General features: G+C 37.7%; 1 non-coding gene across 1 annotated transcript; it reads left to right on the top strand.

Annotated features, from left to right (window-relative positions):
* The first annotated feature begins 6,187 nt into the window (after window positions 1-6,187).
* On the top strand, window positions 6,188-6,293 carry LOC130987266 (small nucleolar RNA snoR109). Its single transcript, XR_009089657.1, has one exon. It is a non-coding gene; the product is annotated as a small nucleolar RNA snoR109 (small nucleolar RNA).
* The last annotated feature ends 13,750 nt before the right edge of the window (window positions 6,294-20,043 follow it).

Raw genomic sequence — 20,043 nt, forward strand, 5'->3', positions numbered from 1 at the left:
TTCATACTTAAGCATATAATAAGTGTATACTTAAAATATGCTCTACTGTACGCTGCCCTGCTCTCCCTCTCCTCTACTCTGCTTTCCCTGCTATATTGCTCTACTCTACTATGCTCTACCCTGCTCTATTCTCCCTGCTCTGCCATCTCAGCTCTGCTCTACCAGCTCTGCTCTGCTGTCCCTACTCTGCCCTCTCAGCTCTGCTATGCCCTCTCTCTACTCTGCTCTGCCACTCTCGCTCTGCTCTGCCCCACTCTACTCTGCTCTGCCCCTCTCGCTCTCTACTCTCTATCATCTCTTTCTCAGCTCACCGATACACCTCACGCTGATCACCTCCTTGGCAACGGTGAAGCGCCGTCACCTCTCTCTGTTTATCCAGCGACCGCAGCAAGCCACGGTCGCAACCCTCACTTTCCTCTCCTCCAGATCTGACGGAAACGCAACCTACAGGCCACACCTCCGCCGAGCCCTAGATCCCCAATTTAGCCATCATTCAACACCAGCCCTCTCCCTTAACTCCGACGACCGCACTGAATTCACGGCCGCCGCCCTCAACTATCATCTACTCTCGACTGACCCATACAGCTAAAACTCCACAAAACATACACGCTCAAGGCACGACTCTAAAGCAACACAGTTCAAGACTCTACCTTTTTTCTTTTCTTTTAAAAGTTCCGCTGCTAATATATATATATATATATATATATATATATATATATATATATATACACAGATACATGAACATGAATTGGGATTCTTAATTGAAATGTGAAGTGAAGTAGCAGGGGAGTTAAAGGTGGAACCTTTAGAGGTTTACTCAAATTCTGATGGTCGGCTGCTTGAATTTGCTGGCCTGCTGTTCTTGAAGCTCAGTCTGGGGTGTTGGAACGAGAGAGAGAAAGTGAGTGAATTGAGAGAAAATAATTTGGCTATTGTTTAAGTGAGCTTTGCGGAGGAGTTAAATTTGATAAGCCGAAGAATGAGGTTTCTTTTAAGAGAAGACATAGGAACAGTGAAGGATACGTGGATGAACCCTCTCCACAATTTCTTAATCAAGATTAAGAAAATATCTTAAGGATTAAAGAGGGATTGGACCCAATGGATGTGTGATTGTGAATGAGCCGGTTCTTATTTATAAAATCAAAGCCCAACTCATATAATAATTAAAATCCAACATGGACTTTAATTTAAATCTTGTAAAATCAATACTAATTATATGTAGAAAATTCTCATATTCACATACTCATTTTTAAATTAATATGCAATGCACAAAATTTAAAATAATTAAAATATTTACAAAAGTTTTTTTGTAAATCATTTTTGTTGGAATTAAAATAAATTCATTTTCTTATCCGGAGTGAATCATCCTTACTTCTAGGTTCAAAATAAATTCTAAACGTAATAGAAATGGGCGGGGTATTACACAAAATGACGTCGATTTCATACACCGGTAAATCATCCACGTCAACAAAATCCGATGGCCACATGACCACCGATCAAAGTATTAGTCAACGCGGGTGCAAATTGCGATTAAATTGAAAGATCATGTATTCTGGGGCTAATTTTGAAGGTGATGTGCAATATGCAAATTTCAAAATAGTTCGTGTATTTTTCGGCTATTAACCCAAAAAAATAAAGATATATTTTGCCGAAAAAAAATCAACACAAATTAGGAAACTTAAATTATGAAATAAGAGTGACGACTTAAGCATATAACATAACTTGAACCAAAAGCTATAGTGAATAGCAATCCAACGACAAAGAACATTAAATTTAGATAAACCAATCAGCTACACCACACACCAGAGCATCCGCATTCCTACATTATTGATTCTTAGAGAAAAGACAATTGGATTAATTTATTTCATTTCCTAGCACCGGATTTACTCAAGCTACTCAATTCAAAAACTGAATTTCTATAATCGAAATTTTACTCACAAACTTCAAATGTTGGTAACATTGTGCTTGCGATAAAACAAAAAAGATAAGAGATCATTATAATAAAAATATATGAACATGGAAGAACAAAAATATATGAATATGGAAGAACAAATATGTTGTTGGGAACTTAATGAAATATCATAACCCTAGTTTTGATGATACCAAAACTCTTAGAATTTCTTTTTATAGACTAAAACTTTTCGAACTCAAGTGTTAGAGTTCATGTTCTCTAGTCTAACTGTTGTTCTGAAGACTGAAGTCCAAAGAACTCACAACTGAAGTTAGTTGTGAAAAGACAAAGTCAAATACTGAAGATTTGACTGGACGAGAGTCTCACTGAAGGATCAATTAAGACTAAAGTATTAATGCTGGCCACGTGGATTTAGTGGACTGATACTCAAGTCAAGTATCAGTTGACATTCTTCCTCGGACTGAAACTCCAGAGTTCAAAAGAAGCCACGTACTTTCAAGTACAGCCGCATTAAATGCAGAGATATTGAAGATCGTCCTTTCTCTGCAGAACATTCCTTTTTGTTGATAACTTTTCCGAGGCACCTTACCTTTTGTACCTGAGACGTCGTTCTTCGCCAATTTAGGAACCTCGAAGATTGAAGCCTTAGCCAAATTCAAATTACTCTCACAACGGACGAATTCTTGAAGACCATCTTGCAAACAAATCTATTAAATACTTCGGCTATAAATAGTACTCGAGGAACACCACAAATTTCACCGATTTAAATACACAAGCTGAACCTCTGCCAAAATTGCAACTAGACCTACTCACTGCTCTAAAGCTTGAATCGAAGAAGAGAATACTCAAAGCTTAAATCAGTTTACTGATTTCCTTCATTCTCTTAGTTACTTAGGCAAATACTCTGCAAAATTCAAAGCCTAAGTCCCTGATTACAGAGAGTTTGTTCTCTGTAATTTAGTTGGTATTTCGAACCTTTTTCAATTGAGTGAAAAGAGAGTTTGAGAGAGAGAGAGGGGGAGAGAGAGAGACAGTGTCTGAACTCAATAGCTCTTAACCCCCGCACGCAAGACAAGTGTAGTCCTTGCTTTTGCGAGTTAAGAAGGAGATGAGAAGTCCAATCCAGTGTATTGGCGCTGAAACCTTGTTTCAGTTAAAGGTTTGTTGTGCACCCGCAAACGTGAGCATCGGTACCGAAGTGAAGAAATGGAGGAGTTCTCTTCAATCTGGAAAGCATCGGTACCTTTCAAAATCAAAACCACAGGCTGGAGAATCATCAAAGGGAGATTGCCGACCAGTGACAACCTCATTCGAAGACAAATCATCAACCAAAACTCGGATGTGAATTGCCTCGTCTACAAGAATGAATTGGAAACAATGGAACACCTTCTCTTCTTTTGCAGTGGAACAGTTGAAGTCTGGTATGCTCTCCTTTCTTGGACTGGATTTTCGACAGCTCTTCATTCTAAAGCAAAAGATCACCTTCTTGCGTTTTCAAATATGGGAAAGAAAAAAGACTGTGCCTTTCTTTCATGTATTTGGTTGTGCGCTGTTTGGAGCTTGTGGAAAGGAAGAAATGAATGCAAATTCAACAAAGGTGTTTGGAATGTGGAGAAGATGGTGGCAGAAATCAAGTCAAGAGTTTGGGGATGGAAAGATGTTTTCAAACTGGAGATACAATGCACTGAATTTCGCAGATGGTTCTGGGACGCAAATCTTCGTATCTAGGAGTTGAGTCCAATTTTGTTGTTTTGAAGGAAATGTATTGAGGTTGTAAGTTCTTTGGATTTGAAATCCTTTTTCTCATTTTTCTTAGTCGGGAGGGAGACTTCCTTTCTCCTTGGCTTGTACCCCGTGCTTGGGCCTTTGGTACTTCTGGTGCCAAGCTCTTTTGGTAATACATCTATTTTTCTGATAAAAAAAATATATAAACGTCAACTGTAGCAAGAAGGGAATTTGTTCCTATCGAAAAATAATAATTTTTATTAATATAATATATTGTAAACAAAAAGCGTATCTATATATTTATATATAAAAGAGGAGTTTTTCCTCCATTTTTTTGTCTCTTTTTTCTCTCTCTTCTCCTACTAATTTTTTTCCTTATTTTTCTCTCCATTTTTTTATAATTTTAATTCTTTTCTAATCATCGTCAAATTTGATTTATGAAGAAATATTCAATATGCATCTCAAATTTAAGTTCATGACAAAATCTTTTATATGGTAAAAAAAATCACAAAAATTAAATTTAAAACGAATAAATTATGCTCCCTCTGTCCACAAAAAGCGTTTTAATAAAATTGGTTATGATTTTTATGTAGTGAAAAAAGGGTCCCACCATTTTATGAGATATGCGGTTGAGATTGAATTTGAAGTGATTTTTTTTTTGTAAATAAGTATTTAAAGTTAAGGAAAAGATGTGGGGTCATGTCCTTAAAAAGAAAGTGTCATAATTTTGGTGGATGTCAAAAATGACAAAAGCGTCATACTTTTCGTGGACGGATGGAGTAGAAAATTTAAAATATTTTATTTTATCTCCCTTCATTAAAATTTTACAATTTTTTTTATTTATGTTTGTGTATGAAAACATTGTTTATTTATTATGACATGTAATACTCTATAATAATAATGTGTAATGCTAATTTTCATTATCAAATGATGTAAAATTATTTAATAATTATATTTCTCATCACACTTTACACAAAATTGAAAATTTACGTTTTTAAATTCGAGGTTTTATTAATTAATTGATGTGAATTATTTTATTTTATTTTTTAAACATATTCTTATTTATTAATATTTTAATACTATATATATATATATATTTAAATATATCATTTAATTTTTATGTTCATCGTGTATCGCACGAATGACCGTACTAGATGGTATTGATAAGTGAAAAAGGGCAATTGAATAAGCATATCATAATGATAGGGACTAAACATATCTTTTCCACAAGAAAAAGATTATGTGCAGCTTAAATTTATAACAAATTGATTACAATATAATATTTCCTCCGTCCCACTTATCTTGGCACATTTGTTTTTAGCACAGAGATTAAGAATAAGGTATTAAGAGTGTATAAAGTGGGTAGGAACCACTTATTAGATGTGTGTATAGAAAATAAGAACTACATACTATTTTTAGAAAGTGCCGTTATAAATGAGACAAACTAAAAAGAAAAGTGTTGTCAAAATAAGTGGGACGGAGATAGTAAAAGATTACAAAGATAACCTTTTCGATAAATAAATAAATTAAAAACTGAAATTACATGATCAAACATAAAATTCCAGACAAATTACGAATATGGGTTTCATCTAGTACCGAACGAGTTGATAGGATTTTCAGGACAAGTTATAATTAGGAAGGTTTATTTTATTTTAATACTATATGGAATTGATATGAAAAGTTGGGACAAAAGGAATTAGCAATGTGGCCCAAACATAGGGAATGAAGTTTTGTAACCATTTCATGTCCAGTCCATATGTTTAATTTTAAGAACGGAAGGCCCATCAGTGGAAGCCCAGTTGCAGATAAATATAATCAATTATTTAACTTAGCTCGGAGTCAATTCACTTTGAAGTTTATTTCTCCAGTTCATAAAATCGCTAAAGCTACACAACTCGATAAGGGGTGATTCTATTCATAGCCCCTTATTTACTCTTTATAGCCCCAGATTTAAAATAAAATTTAAAATAATTTAAAATTTACTATTTTATCCTATACTTCATAACCCCCAAATCTGAGTACTATTTGAAAAGAATTAACTATTGATTAATCGTAGAATCTTGGCGAACTCAGTCACCGCCATTTAGTTAGGTTTTTCAGGCTGGTCGGCCGCCCCGAGCCGATGGAGCGGCAAACTGCAGCCAGAGCAACAGTGGTGGAGCTGAGTATTATTGGGATTTCGGCAATCAGATTTCGTTTAATTGATTTTGAGGATTTTTTTTTAATATCAAAAGAAATGTTGCTGGGAAATTATGTTTTTTGAAGGATAATGATGCCGCGGAATTATTTGATGACTCTACTGAAAATTGCAGCGGGAATTGCTCCATAACAACAACTGCATGTCCATTGCAGTTGCCCAATGTTTTTGTCTCTATGAAAGATGATCTGCTTTAAATTTTTCTGTTTTTTTATTTATGTTCATAGTTTTGCCAATCGATCTCCTATCTCTGTCTATTTCTTTTCAAACATATTGGAGAATTATTAGAAAAGCCACGTATACACAAAGAAAGGGTGAAACATAATGCCTTTAGATCTTGATTTGTCGAAATCTGGCTATAACAAATTATTGGGAGAAATTATCTGTCTGGTTGTTGTTCTCGGAATTTCTCTAATTCTTTGTTCGTCGACATACTTGCTCATTTAATTTCTCACAGTTTCTCTAATAAATGCAGAGTCAATGAATTTTTCATGTAATCTTTAATTTGGGGGTTATAAGGGTAAAATAGTAAATTTATTATTAATTTTCTATTTATTAAAAATAAGAGGCTATGATGAGTAAATTGGGGGCTATGAATAGAATTACCCTCGATAAGAAAGAAGAACTATGAAACAAAGTTTTCCAAAAACCTTTTATTTACTTTCGGACTGCTTCACACAAACCCAAACTCTTTATGATGGGCTTTGCTACTGGGTAATTTATATCTGGCCCAACCAATGGGCATCACACATTTTCCGAATTTAATGATTAAAATCAATATAAAAAAAGAGTAGTGATATTTCAACACCAGGTGTACGTTACACCTGGTAAAAAACCGGTTTTTTACCTGCTTAAGAGTGTGGGCCGGTTTTATAGATTTAGTATATTTACTGATTTATCCTTGATTTATTCCATCCCTTTTCTTTCTTTTTTTTCTGCCATATTATTTCATTTTTTTCGGCCAAAATCTTTAGTGTTTTTTCGGCCATTTTTTTCCTTTATTTTCGGTTAGTTTGTTTCCTTTATTTTTGAAGACTTTGTTTCCTTATTTTATGTTTTTATTTTGGAAAATTTTATTATTTATATAATTTGATTTTTTTTAAAAAAAATTTGTTCGGTTTTGTTTTTGATTTATTTGTTTTTAAATTTAATTATTGATTTGTTACCAATAATTTAGTGTTTCTTGTTATAATATTTCTAGGTTTGTTTCCAGCTATTGTTTTTTCTAAATTAATATTATTATTTTTTTCAAAAATTATTTCTCCTAAATTTTGTGTTTATTTGTTTTTTATTAATTTGTTTCAACTAATTTTGTGTTTCTCCTTAAAATAATACTAGATTTGTTTTTGGCTATTATTTTTAAATTTTTTCGAAAATTAGAGTTTTTTATAAGATAAAAATAATATTATTTATTTTTATTTAATATAAAATTATGTTATAATTTCGGATATTTATATTGCTAAAATTTTGTTATTTTTATTTTTTCCACTAATTTGTTTCCTATTATTAATTAATTAATTAAATTTTAGGATTTAACATAGACTTGAATGAAAAACTATGTATTATTGTAAATAATACAATGAGGTGAAATGATTCATATGGTTCATATGAATATATTTCGCTCGCAAGACTATGTAACGAAGTCGATTCAATTCAGTTATTCGTTATAAAATAAAAATTTATTAATTAATTTAAGTTAAATTAGTGAATTTGAGGATAAACGTAATAAAATGAGGTGAAATGGTTCATATGAATATATTTCGCTCCCAAAAATATGTTTAACAAGTCGATTCAATTATTCATTATAAAATAAATATTTATTAATTATTTTAAATTAAATTAGTGATTTTGAGGAAAAATACAATAAAAGGAGGTGAAATGGTTGATATGAATGTATTTCGTTTGCAAGACTATGTATAACAAGTCGATTCAACTGTTCGTTATAAAATAAACATTTATTAATTATTTTAAGTTAAATTAGTGATTTTGAGGAAAAATATAATAAAATGAGGTGAAATGGTTGATATGAATGTATTTCACTCGCAAGACTATGTATTACAAGTCGATTCAACTATTCGTTATAAAATAAATATTTATTAATTATTTTAAATTAAATTAGTGATTTTGAGGAAAAATATAATAAAATGAGGTGAAATGGTTGATATGAATGTATTTTCACTTGCAAAACTATGTATAGCAGGTCGATTCAACTATTCGTTATAAAACTATATAACATATACTTGTAGACAATGTATTATAATATAGTATTGAAGTCGATTTGATAATAAAAAAAAAAAAGAACTACTATAGTGTAAATAATGAAGTCGAAATAATTATACTCAATGAAATGAAGTTGAATTAATTAATTGAATTAAATTAGTGAAGTTTTAATAAAAAACGAATCATAGGATGAGGTTTTTCTCGGAAAGCTATATAACATATACTTTATTAAAAGCGATATAATAGTAAGAAAATGAACTACTATAGTGTGAGTAATGGAAAAAAAAAAATTAATTCAAGTGAATCATACAATGGGATTTTGCTCGAAAAACTATATAACATATACTTTATTTGAATATATTATAATGAAGTATTGTAATCGATATGATGATAACAAAATGAACCACTATTGTGTGAGTAACGAAGTCGAAATAGTTATACTCGATGAAATGAAGTTTAATTAATAAGTGAAGTTGTAATAAAAACAAAATTTATAAGATATATATATATATATATATATATATTTTTAAATTATTACAACCAAAGAAAGGAAAAAACCCACTCACACTCTAGCTCCTAGGGTGACTCGAACCCCCGACCTATTGGTTGGAGGGGAAGCGTCTTACCAACAGACTGCGCTTCATCGTCCTATTGGTTGGAGGGGAAGCGTCTTACCAACAAATAGGTAGGGTGACTCGAACCCCCGACCTATTTTATAAGATATATATAATGAAGGAAATTTTATTAAAATATAATCAATCCTACGTAGAGATTTTGCTCGGAATCTATATAACATTTTTTTATTAAATAGAGTTTATATAAAAAGGAAAAAGAAAAATGTAACAACCCGCTCTTTTATTATATTTAAACCCAGTAATTATTTATTATTTAAATTCAACTTATGACACTGGATTATATTCTAATTAAGCAGGATTATTATTTTATTACCAAGTCAGTAGCTTCGCGTAAATAAAACCGCGATGAGAATTATTGAGTAAGCCAATAATTATTTATTTCAGATTCATAACTGACTTAGTTAAGTCATGTTATTTATTAATCACAATAGAATTATTTTTCTATTATTATTTCTTGAGTCGTGATTTATTCCGGTTTATGAAGAATTAAATCTACGGATTTAATTTAGAATTTATTCTAGCTAAGAAAGGAAGCAGATATCGAGTAGTTTCATAAACACGCGATATTAACAAAACCCGGTAGTTGGATCTTATTTAAAAAAAAAATGCAATACAATATTACAGATATAGAATTTCCAAGACAAGAATTATTGCTTCTGTTTATACTTCACTTTACAAACCCCTATTTTTCTATCTATCTACCAACACTTAAAAAAAAAAGGAATAGTGTATGTGTGTGAAAGAAATCTGCAGCTATCCCTTAAGCGCATGCTCAGCCATCTATTCTGGACATTTTTTTGACTCCAGCTCCACGCCTGTGTAATATTCTTCTTTGACTCCAGCTCCAGCAGCATATTTGCAAAATTTTCACACCCGAACACCTTCATTTGGTTTCAGATTTCAGCAGCTATTAATCCTCATCTCATACCCATTCCACACTTAAACGTTTTCATCATTCTCTGCCAAAGAAATTTTCAAGTATCAGTTAATTCTTGCTTCATTCAACACCAACGAGCAGTTCATTCAACAACCAACACAAACATTCAAGGTATTGATTCTATCTCAAATATCCATTCCAGTAAAGCATTCATACCAAAACATGATCAGTTTCACAATGATAGAAAACCATTGTAGGCATAATGAACTTAGCAAAGTTACACTCTTTATATTGCAAACACCAATAACTCTTATGCAAAGCAAGAACAGGCTGCACTCTTTCACCACTAGGAAAATAATAATACAGAAAACCAAGTTTTCATTCCAAAATCAAGTCTTTATACAAAGTTGAGTTTTCTGAAAATTATTCAAATTTACGAACCTATCGTGAGTGATAAAACGAGAGAGAAAGGATGGTGGATTGTCGGAGCTCTGCGACTCACGGCGACGGCGGCTCCGGGAGAGGCGGCTGCCGGGCTCTTGCTGCCAACAGCAGCGGCCGGCGGCGGCGCTCCTCCAGCGAGCCACTGACCACCGGACGAGCCTGCAGCAACACCAGGCCGCGACTCCGGCGAAGCAGCTGCAGTCGGCGGCGACTCCGGGCAAGCCAACGGCGGCGGGAACTCCGAGCGAGACGAACGGCTGAAGGCCAGATCCGTCGACCTCAGGCGAAGAAGCAACAACTCCAGGCGGCGGCCGTTTCTGCCGGCCGAAAAAGGAAGAGGACGCCAGATCTGGTAGTCGGCAAAGGTCGTCGGAGCGACCGCAGCTGGGTGCGGTGAAGAGAGAGATCGACGGGGAGCGAGAGGGAGACAAGACCTGAGGGAAGAGGGAGAGAGGTTGAGGAGACGGGAGGGGGAGGCAGAGCCGCCGGCCTCCGGCGGCGGCGTGCCGTCCGGGGCGGCAGCAGGAGGCCGAGTGAACGGCTGGATCGAGCGAGAGAGAGAGATGATGAGCAGTGAGAGAGAAATGATCGAGCTGAGAGAGAGAATTTAGAGAGAGTTTTAATCTTGATAATTGAGAGAGAGAGAGAGTGTTATGTTTAAAAAAAAAAAAGGGAGAGAACCGAAAATTGAGAGAGAAAGAGAGTGTTCTGCTTTAATAAAAAAAAAGGGAGAACCGATAATTGAGAGTGAGAGGTAGTATTCTGCTTTAATAAAAAAAAAGGGAGAGAACCGATAATTTAGAGAGAGAGAGGAGAATTGTCGGTAGTGAGAGAACCGAGAGTGAAGACTTATGGGGATTAATTCATTGGGCCATCTTTTTATTTCTATCTGGGCCGAATTTATTTAATGTTCTTGGGCTGGAATTTATTTAATTCTATTGGGCCTGTTTCAGATTTGTTTAGTTCAGCCCAGCTGTTAATTCGTCATTTGGGCCGATTAAAGTGTCTATTGGACTAAGATTAATTCTTTCCAGTCCACATTAATTATTACTTGGACTCCTATTATTTATTAATAATGGGTCTCGAATTTATATTACTTGGGCTCCTACGATTTAATTGATTAAGTCCAATGAAATTTATTTATTTAACCCAATAAGAATTATTATTTTAGGCCTCTTCATTAATCCTAATTATTTTAATTAGTGATTAATATTTAAATTTACTAATTATTTTTAAGGGTGAGGATGGGCTCACTTATTGGGCTTCATGAATTTATTATTTTGGGCCTCATTTGTTGGGCTCTAGAATTTAATTGATGTTGTGCCTAATATTATTAATGCACTGGGCTTCGAATTTGTTCTTTTGGGCTCGAATTAAATTCCTTTTGGGCCTTGATTATTTTATTTTAATTGGGTTTTCATAATTATTCTATTAAATTTAATTAGAGAAGATTTTAAGACTTACTAATTATTAATTAGTAAGTGAATTAGATTATTTTAAAATGAGTAGATTATTAAAGATTAATAATCCGACCTTATAAGACGAGCTTTAATTCCTTAAATAGGATGAGCATCTCATAATTTAATTAAAGGAATATGAGTCATGCATAATCATTTCACGCATCCTCATTTATTGAGATTTTTTCGAGAATTAGAATCTTATTTTATTTTCTCGGATTAAAGGTCAAGCACCAGAGTTAGAGCTAAACCGTGAGTCTGCTTTTCAGGTAGGCTTTCTACGTATAAACTAAAATTATATATTAGAATTGTTAAGACTTTATGCTTATGAATTTAAATGATATTGTCAATGCCTAAATGCTTTATGTTTTATTATTAATTGCCTATCTGATGTTAATCGAATTCGGATTCTGGATGGGACCGCAAATCCCTTCGGAATTAGTGTACACCTTGTGATCGTGAGTCATCTAGCGGGTTGGCCGATCATAGTGTCCGTAGAGGGAGGCCTCCCTCTCGGCACGAGTTACTGATATGGTGATTAATGATATAAAATACCTGCGCGGGTTATTGATGAAAGAAATGATATTATGTTTGGTAAATACGAGTCTTTAATGGAAAACCCTCGTATATTACTACTATTGAAAGGCTTGACAATAAAATATTATGCATGTATGTAAATTTCGGCAAGTGTCCACTAAGTACTTTTGTACTTAGCCCTGCATGTATTTTTAAATGTGCAGGTTGAGCTGTGATCGAGGATGTAGTGTGCAAGCGGAGCTTTTGTCAATTTAGGACGAGAACCTCAGAGTGGAGTATATGTCTTCATACATATACTCAAGTTATTGTTATTCCGCTGCGAACACTGATTATGTTAAGATATTATGTCATTTGTCAAACAATATGTATTATTTAATAATGTACTAAAACCATTGAGTACCCCGTTTTGGGATAATATTATGTACGGTCCCCTTGTGGCCTTCATTGATATCTAGATATTTCGATTGATTTCTTTATACAAGTCGAGTCATCAAGAAGCCGAATATGCCCCTTTCTAACTCCCGCTCCTAAATCCCCTCCCTTAGTCGCGGTTTCCCCGAATTTGCTATCCTTAGCAAGTGCGGTCGTGACAGAATGGTATCAGAGCATTTCTTTTGCTCTGAGTACTACTCATTCCTTCTAAGTTGAGTCTAGATTAAGTAAGTTAATACACTTTTGAACTAGTTGACAAAAGCTTGGCACTACATCTCGTCACGCTCAACGGAGGTTATGGTAAGTACTTTCAAGTTTTAAATTAAGTTAATTTCTTGAAATGTATGAAGCATGAATAAGTATGACTATGGTATGAACCACAAGAACTTAGAACTGTTAAGTTATATATGCTCACTCTCACGACGGAACATAGAAGAGAACTTAGGGAGATGCCTTAACTTTTTCTTCATGTTACGATGACATCGACAATGATGGTCGAAATAGAGAAAGAAGAATCACACGAAGGGTCGCATGATGAAACCACGAGCATGAAGATTGAGCAGCGTAACGAACACCAATAGTACGTTGATGGCATGGGCATAGCTTAAATATTCGAGTGTTTTTCTACGATGAGATCTCGAATTAGCCTGGCCTTTTAAACTTATTTTGTTGAAACTTTTAGTGCTCGTTGCTAGATTTAAGAAAATATCATCATCACATAACAAGCCCTAAGTTCGGTAAACAACGACACTAGAACTATATGATAGTCGAATTGGTAATCTGTGATTAAGTATTAAGAACCTGTATGGCTTGTGTAAATGCTAGATTTAGATGATGAGGTATTTTTGCACGTTATGGTTATTGAACCGAACTTGTTTTCCGATTTTAGATATTTAGAACCTTATCGCCTTAAGTTACTTGTCGTGTGCTACTTTTGACGATAGAACCTCCTTTGTTAGATGGCGAGGACTATTTTCACCCGACGACGACCACTGCCCCCATGGGCTAGTCCAGAGGAGGTCGAGCGGTCCTACCGCACCTATGCTCCATGTCACGGGGATAACCTCGGACAGTTCCTCGCAGGTTTTCACAGACACTGGGTCGAGGCGAGTGCACATGGAGTATCAGGATATGACGGTATCCAGAGGTTGATCTTACTGTTACCTTCCGAGTGGCAGGGATGGGCTAGGCAGATCTCTGCCCACTACATCTTTCGCCGAGAAGATTACCACGACCTCATGGGAGACTTCCCTAGCTTTATTGCGGAGCTTCAGATCTGTTTCACTTTGTGGGGCCGCGCCCCTCTAGGGCCCTACATCCTTCCGGGAGACTACGTACAGGTGGGGACGCCTTTGCCAGCGGAAGCACCCACTACTGCTCCCGAGCCCTCGATGGCCTTGCCCCGAGATCCTCCACCACGAGCCTCAGTTCTAGGGCGCCGTGGTAGGCACGATGACGAGGCAGGCCCTTCTCGTCCACGGGCTCGCAGGGATTTCCCATCGCCTCCTGACTCATCAGCCCGGGCTGCTACTCCTCCACCACCAATGATACCTACGGCAGAAGCAAGGCTTTCGACTGCCATGGCCAACGCTGACAGGGTCATGTCCAACCTGAGGGAGTTCATAGATAGGGGCAAAGCCCCTATGCAGAAGGATGATGGTACAGTACCGTATGGTACGATGAGGAGTACTCATCCCGAGCCCGTGCCACCTCCAGCTCCGATCAAGCCTCGCACCACGGTCAGGATCAGTACCAGAGATGATCCGATCCGTGAGATGGTGGACGACATCTTCCGCTCAGCCCAGATCATGCAGGATACAGGCGAGGGCCAGGGAGAGACTCCGTTGCCCAGCTGGAAGCCGGGCGAGGATGAGGAGGAGGACCCCGAGGAGGATGAGGAGGAGGACCCCGAGGAGGATCCAGAAGAGGACCCCCTAACGTCACCAAGGAACAGCCGTACCGCGACTCAGGGTTCGCGGATTTGATAGTTTTTAGCTTGTGGATGTACTCCGGAAACGATAATTCGTTCCAATGACTATGTTTTTATTTATGTTGTTTCTAGCTAGCATTAGTACGGAAATGTTGGTCTCTAGGACATTCCGCGAATAAAAACCCTTGCGAGGTTGCTTAGCTAGTAAACCGGTACACCATAGGGAGTACTCGGATCGACGTTACTTACGTTTTGGTTGACGATGTAAAAGCCCTCGATGAGGCAATTTTTTTTCATGATATATCTATATATGACCCTAGCATGGGCTTTCTGCGACGATCTCGTGTATGTTTTATGTTTCTCTACGGGTTTTATTCTTCACAAGTCAGTTAAGAATGTAGTAACTTTGAATAATGTGACTTGTGTATGCAACGGTTCCTGTTAATATCTTAGTTTTGGAGTTATGATAAGTTAAATTTGACAAACAGTTCTTTATTAATTGCCTTAGAGATTCCTGTATAGAATGTATTAAAAAGGGTGTTTGTAATTTGCAGAATGCCGCCTAAACGAGGTCGCCCCCCTAGGAGAAACGTTAACAATGATGGAAATCGCGATGAAATACCTGAAGGGCGGCGAAACGACAGGGAACCTACCCCACCCCCTCCACCCCCTACTAGAAGGACTGAAGAACTGTTTCTTCGACAGAATCCGCCCACATTCACTGGGACAGGCGACCCAGCCGAGGCCGAAGCTTGGATACGCGCCTTGGAGCGTATCTTCACTTTCCTGCACTGCACAGAAGAGGAGCGACTCTCGTGTATGTCTTTCCAACTAGCCGGATCGGCTGACTTTTGGTGGGAAGCCCGCCGAAAGACTCTGACTCCCGAACAATGGGCAGCATACACTTGGGAAGACTTTAAGACGGGATTATATGATAAGTATATTCCCAAAAGCTACAGAAAGAAGAAGGAGGCTGAGTTCTATAGCCTGAAACAAGGGAAGAAGACGGTGACAGAGTATGACAGAGAGTTCTGCGATCTATCGCGTTATGCTCCGCAACAGGTGGATACTGATGAGAAAATGGCGGAGAAATTTTGTGCCGGTCTGAGGCACAAGATTCGGATGACTCTAGCTAGTCATGGTGGACTCTCATACACTGAGTCTTTGAACAGGGCACTGGACATCGAAGCTGCGATGCCAGTAGAAAGGTTGGCTCCGCCACAGACCTCAGCGCCAGCCAACCCACCTGCACGCCCTCAGAACTTTAAAGGGAAGCGCAACTGGAACGACCATAGAGGAAATGAAAACCAGACTAACAAGAGGCCATGGCAAGGAAATGCGCCGTTGGGACAATATCAGCAACAAGGACAAGGGAAGCAACAGGGTCCTGCCCCGGCTGGAGGCAGCCAAAGACAAAATGAAGTTCCCCTTTGTCCAAAATGCCACAAACCACATCGTGGTGTCTGTAAGGCTGGAACTGACAGTTGTTACACGTGTGGCCAGAAGGGCCACTACTCCTCACAATGCCCCAACAAACAGCAGGGCGCGGCAATCAGGGCCACTTATGCCCAGCCCCTGCAAGCAGTTCAAGGGCAACACCAGCCCCGCCAACAACAGCCATACCAGCAGCAATACCAATACCAGCCCCGCCAACAACAGCCATACCAGCAGCAATACCAACACAAGCACCAACAGCGCCAACAGCAACAGAGGCGGCAGCAACCATTGCCGCAGCAGGCGAGAGCCTTTGCTCTCACCCAAAACCAGCCCGAGAAAAACCAGGGAAACCTGGCAGGTATAGGCAAGCTTAAAGGTTTTTCCATAATGATTCTGTTCGATACTGGTGCCTCGCATTCTTTTATATCTGCCCCTTGCGTAGATACCGTAGAAATCGAATCAGAACGAGCTAGGTGTGCCTTAAGAATCACTACACCCTCAGGAGAAAGATCTACCACCACACATGTTTGCTCGAACGTAGAATTTGAAATAGGAGAACTTAAGATGGTAGCGAACAATCTTAATATTCTGCTCATGTGGGACGTAGATATGATCTTAGGAATGGACTGGCTAGCTGAGAATCACGCCACCATCCTTTGTAGTGAACGAAAAATTTCTCTTCGACCACCTGGAAAGGAACCGACGGAATTTCACGGCATCGGTATGAAGAAAGAGTACCAGTGATATCCGCATTACAAGCCAGAAAAGAGATGATGAAGGAAGGAAGCACAGCTTATCTCGTCTACCTAAACGGGGGAAGCTAGTGAAGACAAGAGGGTGGAAGATGTGGCAATAGTACGAGACTTTCCAGAAGTTTTTCCTGAAATATTGTCGGGACTACCTCCAGACAGACAACTAGATTTCACCATTGATCTAGAACCTGGATCTGCCCCAGTATCAAAGGCACCGTACAGGATGGCCCCAAAGGAACTACAAGAATTAAAGGTGCAACTACAGGAACTCTTGGACTTGGGTTTCATCAGACCCAGTGTCTCGCCTTGGGGAGCGCCTGTACTCTTTGTCAAGAAGAAAGATGGAACCATGAGGATGTGCATTGATTATCGAGAGTTGAACAAACTGACGCTTAAAAAACAAATACCCTCTCCCAAGGATAGATGATTTGTTCGATCAACTCAAAGGAGCCAGTGTATTCTCAAAAATATATTTAAGGTCTGGGTATCATCAACTGAAGATCAGACCAGAGGATATATCTAAGACCGCTTTCCGCACAAGATATGGTCACTATGAATTCGTTGTCATGCCATTTGGTCTAACCAATGCACCGGCAGTATTCATGGACCTCATGAATCGAGTTTTCCATCCATACTTAGACAAATTTGTCTTAGTGTTTATAGATGATATCCTCATCTATTCTAAGAATGACCAAGAACATGAAAATCATTTGAGAATCATCCTGGAGACATTAAAGACGGAGAAGTTGTTCGCCAAATTCAGCAAGTGCGAATTTTGGCTGAAAGAAGTAATGTTTCTAGGGCACATCGTATCAGCAGATGGAATCAAGGTGGACCCCGCCAAGGTGCAAGCAGTACGCGAGTGGAAATCACCAACCACACCTAATGAAATCCGAAGTTTCTTAGGTTTGGCAGGATACTACCGGAGATTCATCGAAGGATTCTCTAAAATAGCGAGACCAATGACGCAATTACTTCGTAAAGGAATCAAGTATAAGTGGAACGAAGAGTGTGAAGCCAGCTTCCAAGAGCTGAAGAAGAAATTGACAACTGCACCAGTGCTAGCAGTTCCAGCAGCCGATAAAAAATGGGCTAGGTTGTGTATTGATGCAAGAAGGGAAGGTCATCGCCTACGCCTCGCGACAACTAAGGCCACATGAATTGAACTACCCCACTCATGATCTGGAACTGGCAGCAATTGTGCACGCTTTGAAAATTTGGAGACACCATCTATACGGAGTTAGATGTGAAATCTTCACTGATCACAAAAGTCTTAAGTATTTTTTCGAGCAGAAAGACTTGAACATGAGACAGAGAAGATGGCTCGAGCTCGTGAAGGATTACGATTGCGGTATCAACTACCACCCGGGAAAAAGCTAATGTAGTAGCTGATGCTTTAAGTCGTAAAACTCAATCCGAGTTAGGACTTCTTCTCACTCAAGAGGACACGCTTTGTAAGGGATTTTGACAAATTGAAGATAGAAGTGGTTTCAGCCACCGGCAAACGACAAGAGCAATTATTGCAACTCTAGTAGCCGTCCCAGACCTCAGAGAAAGGATCGTCAGTGCCCAGAGAACGGATGAGAGCTTGGAAAAAGTTCGTCTCAAGATCCGAACAGGCACGCCAGGAGGCTACCCAAGAGGCAACGGATAACGCAGTTCTTTTTGAAGGAAGATTGTGTGTTCCCCATAACGAGGAACTGAGAAACGAGATCATGAGTGAAGCTCATGACACGCCCCTATACCGCTCATCCCGGAAGTACCAAATGTACCAAGATCTAAAACAGAAATTTTGGTGGGACGGGATGATGAAACGAGATATAGCCTCGTTTGTAGAGCGTTGCCTTGCATGCCAGCAAGTGAAAGCTTTACATCAACGACCATATGGGAATTACAGCCATTGGAAATTCCAGAATGGAAGTGGGAGCACATAGCGATGGATTTCGTGACGGGTCTACCCAAGACAAATAGGGGCAACACATCTATTTGGGTAATAGTAGACCGTCTCACAAAGAGCGCTCATTTTATACCGATTCCAATTACCCATGGATCGGAGAAACTAGCCCAACTGTACATTCGTGAGATTGTACGGCTACATGGAATACCAATATCCATTACTTCAGATAGAGATTCAAAATTTACTTCTAGATTTGGATCAGTTTACAGAAAGAGTTGGGAACGAGATTAAACTTTAGCACCGCCTTTCACCCTCAAACAGATGGACAATCAGAAAGGACAATTCAGACCCTTGAAGATATGTTGAGGACAGTGGTGCTAGACCGAGGAGGAAGTTGGGAATCAGTGCTGCCGTTAATCGAATTCGCCTACAACAATAGTTACCAGGCAACCATTGACTATGGCACCTTATGTGTAATGCCCCGACTTTTTATTAAGGATTATAGACTTTTAATTATTGATTTAAGGATTTCTTATGGTAATTAGGGTTCAGCATCCATTAATAAAATACTGGACTTATGTGAATTTGATGATTACATACGTGATAATTTATTTTTATTTTTATTTCAACGGATGATGCACTCAAAATATATTTTGAGTCCATTAAGAGAATGATGGAGCTCAAAGATTTATTTTGAGTTTTCAAATCGAAAAAAAAAAATTATGTATTTATTTATTTTTACCGAGAAATTTAGGAATGATGAGTTATAAAAATTTTCCATCAATATTTTTCTCAAATTATTTTCCTATGATGTATTTATAAATTGAGAGAGTGCACTAATGTTAGTGCTATTTATTCTAATTTTGATCACAAGAGTTTTATGCTCTAGCATTTTATTAATTGATGATTAGTCTTACATATATTTTTTTTCTTACACATGGGTTATTACTACACCACATTTTTATATTTACTTAATGTAACACCCCATTATCCTCCACTAATATTTTCTTTTCCCTACCACTAATCTTTTTCCCTACCATCACTAATATTTTCTTTTCCCTACCACTAATCTTTTTCCCTACCACTACTCCTACCTCTCCACCACACTACTCCTTTTCCCCCACCACTACATTCTTTCTCCCACTCTCACAACTTTTCTCCCACCATTATCACACTCCATAGAAGCCTTTGAAGCCCCAAGAGAAGTAGCAAAGCAAGGGAGAGTGTGGGAAAACTGTAGAGTGAAGGTTGTGCTTCGAGGGTGAGTTTTTCTTTGCTTTTTCTCAACTGAAAATGCTTTATGGCCATGGATTTTTACACATTTGTGTGCTATATTATGTGAGGATATGTTTTATGATTTTGGATGATTATTTTGGTAGAGTTTATTGGGTGAAAAACCGTGCATGAGGTAAGGCAGCGAATCTGCCATAAGCACACTGCTCGACAGTGTTTTGCAAGGCGATTCCAGCCATCCAAACGGTTCCCAAAAATTCCCAAATTAATTGTGTATCATCTTTCATATGTTTTCTATACTTTGGTAAAATTTCAGAAGGTTTGGAGCTCTTATGATTTATTTATGAATTTGTAAACA

This window comes from Salvia miltiorrhiza, chromosome 5 (assembly GCF_028751815.1).
Source record: "Salvia miltiorrhiza cultivar Shanhuang (shh) chromosome 5, IMPLAD_Smil_shh, whole genome shotgun sequence".
Lineage (NCBI taxonomy): Eukaryota > Viridiplantae > Streptophyta > Magnoliopsida > Lamiales > Lamiaceae > Salvia > Salvia miltiorrhiza.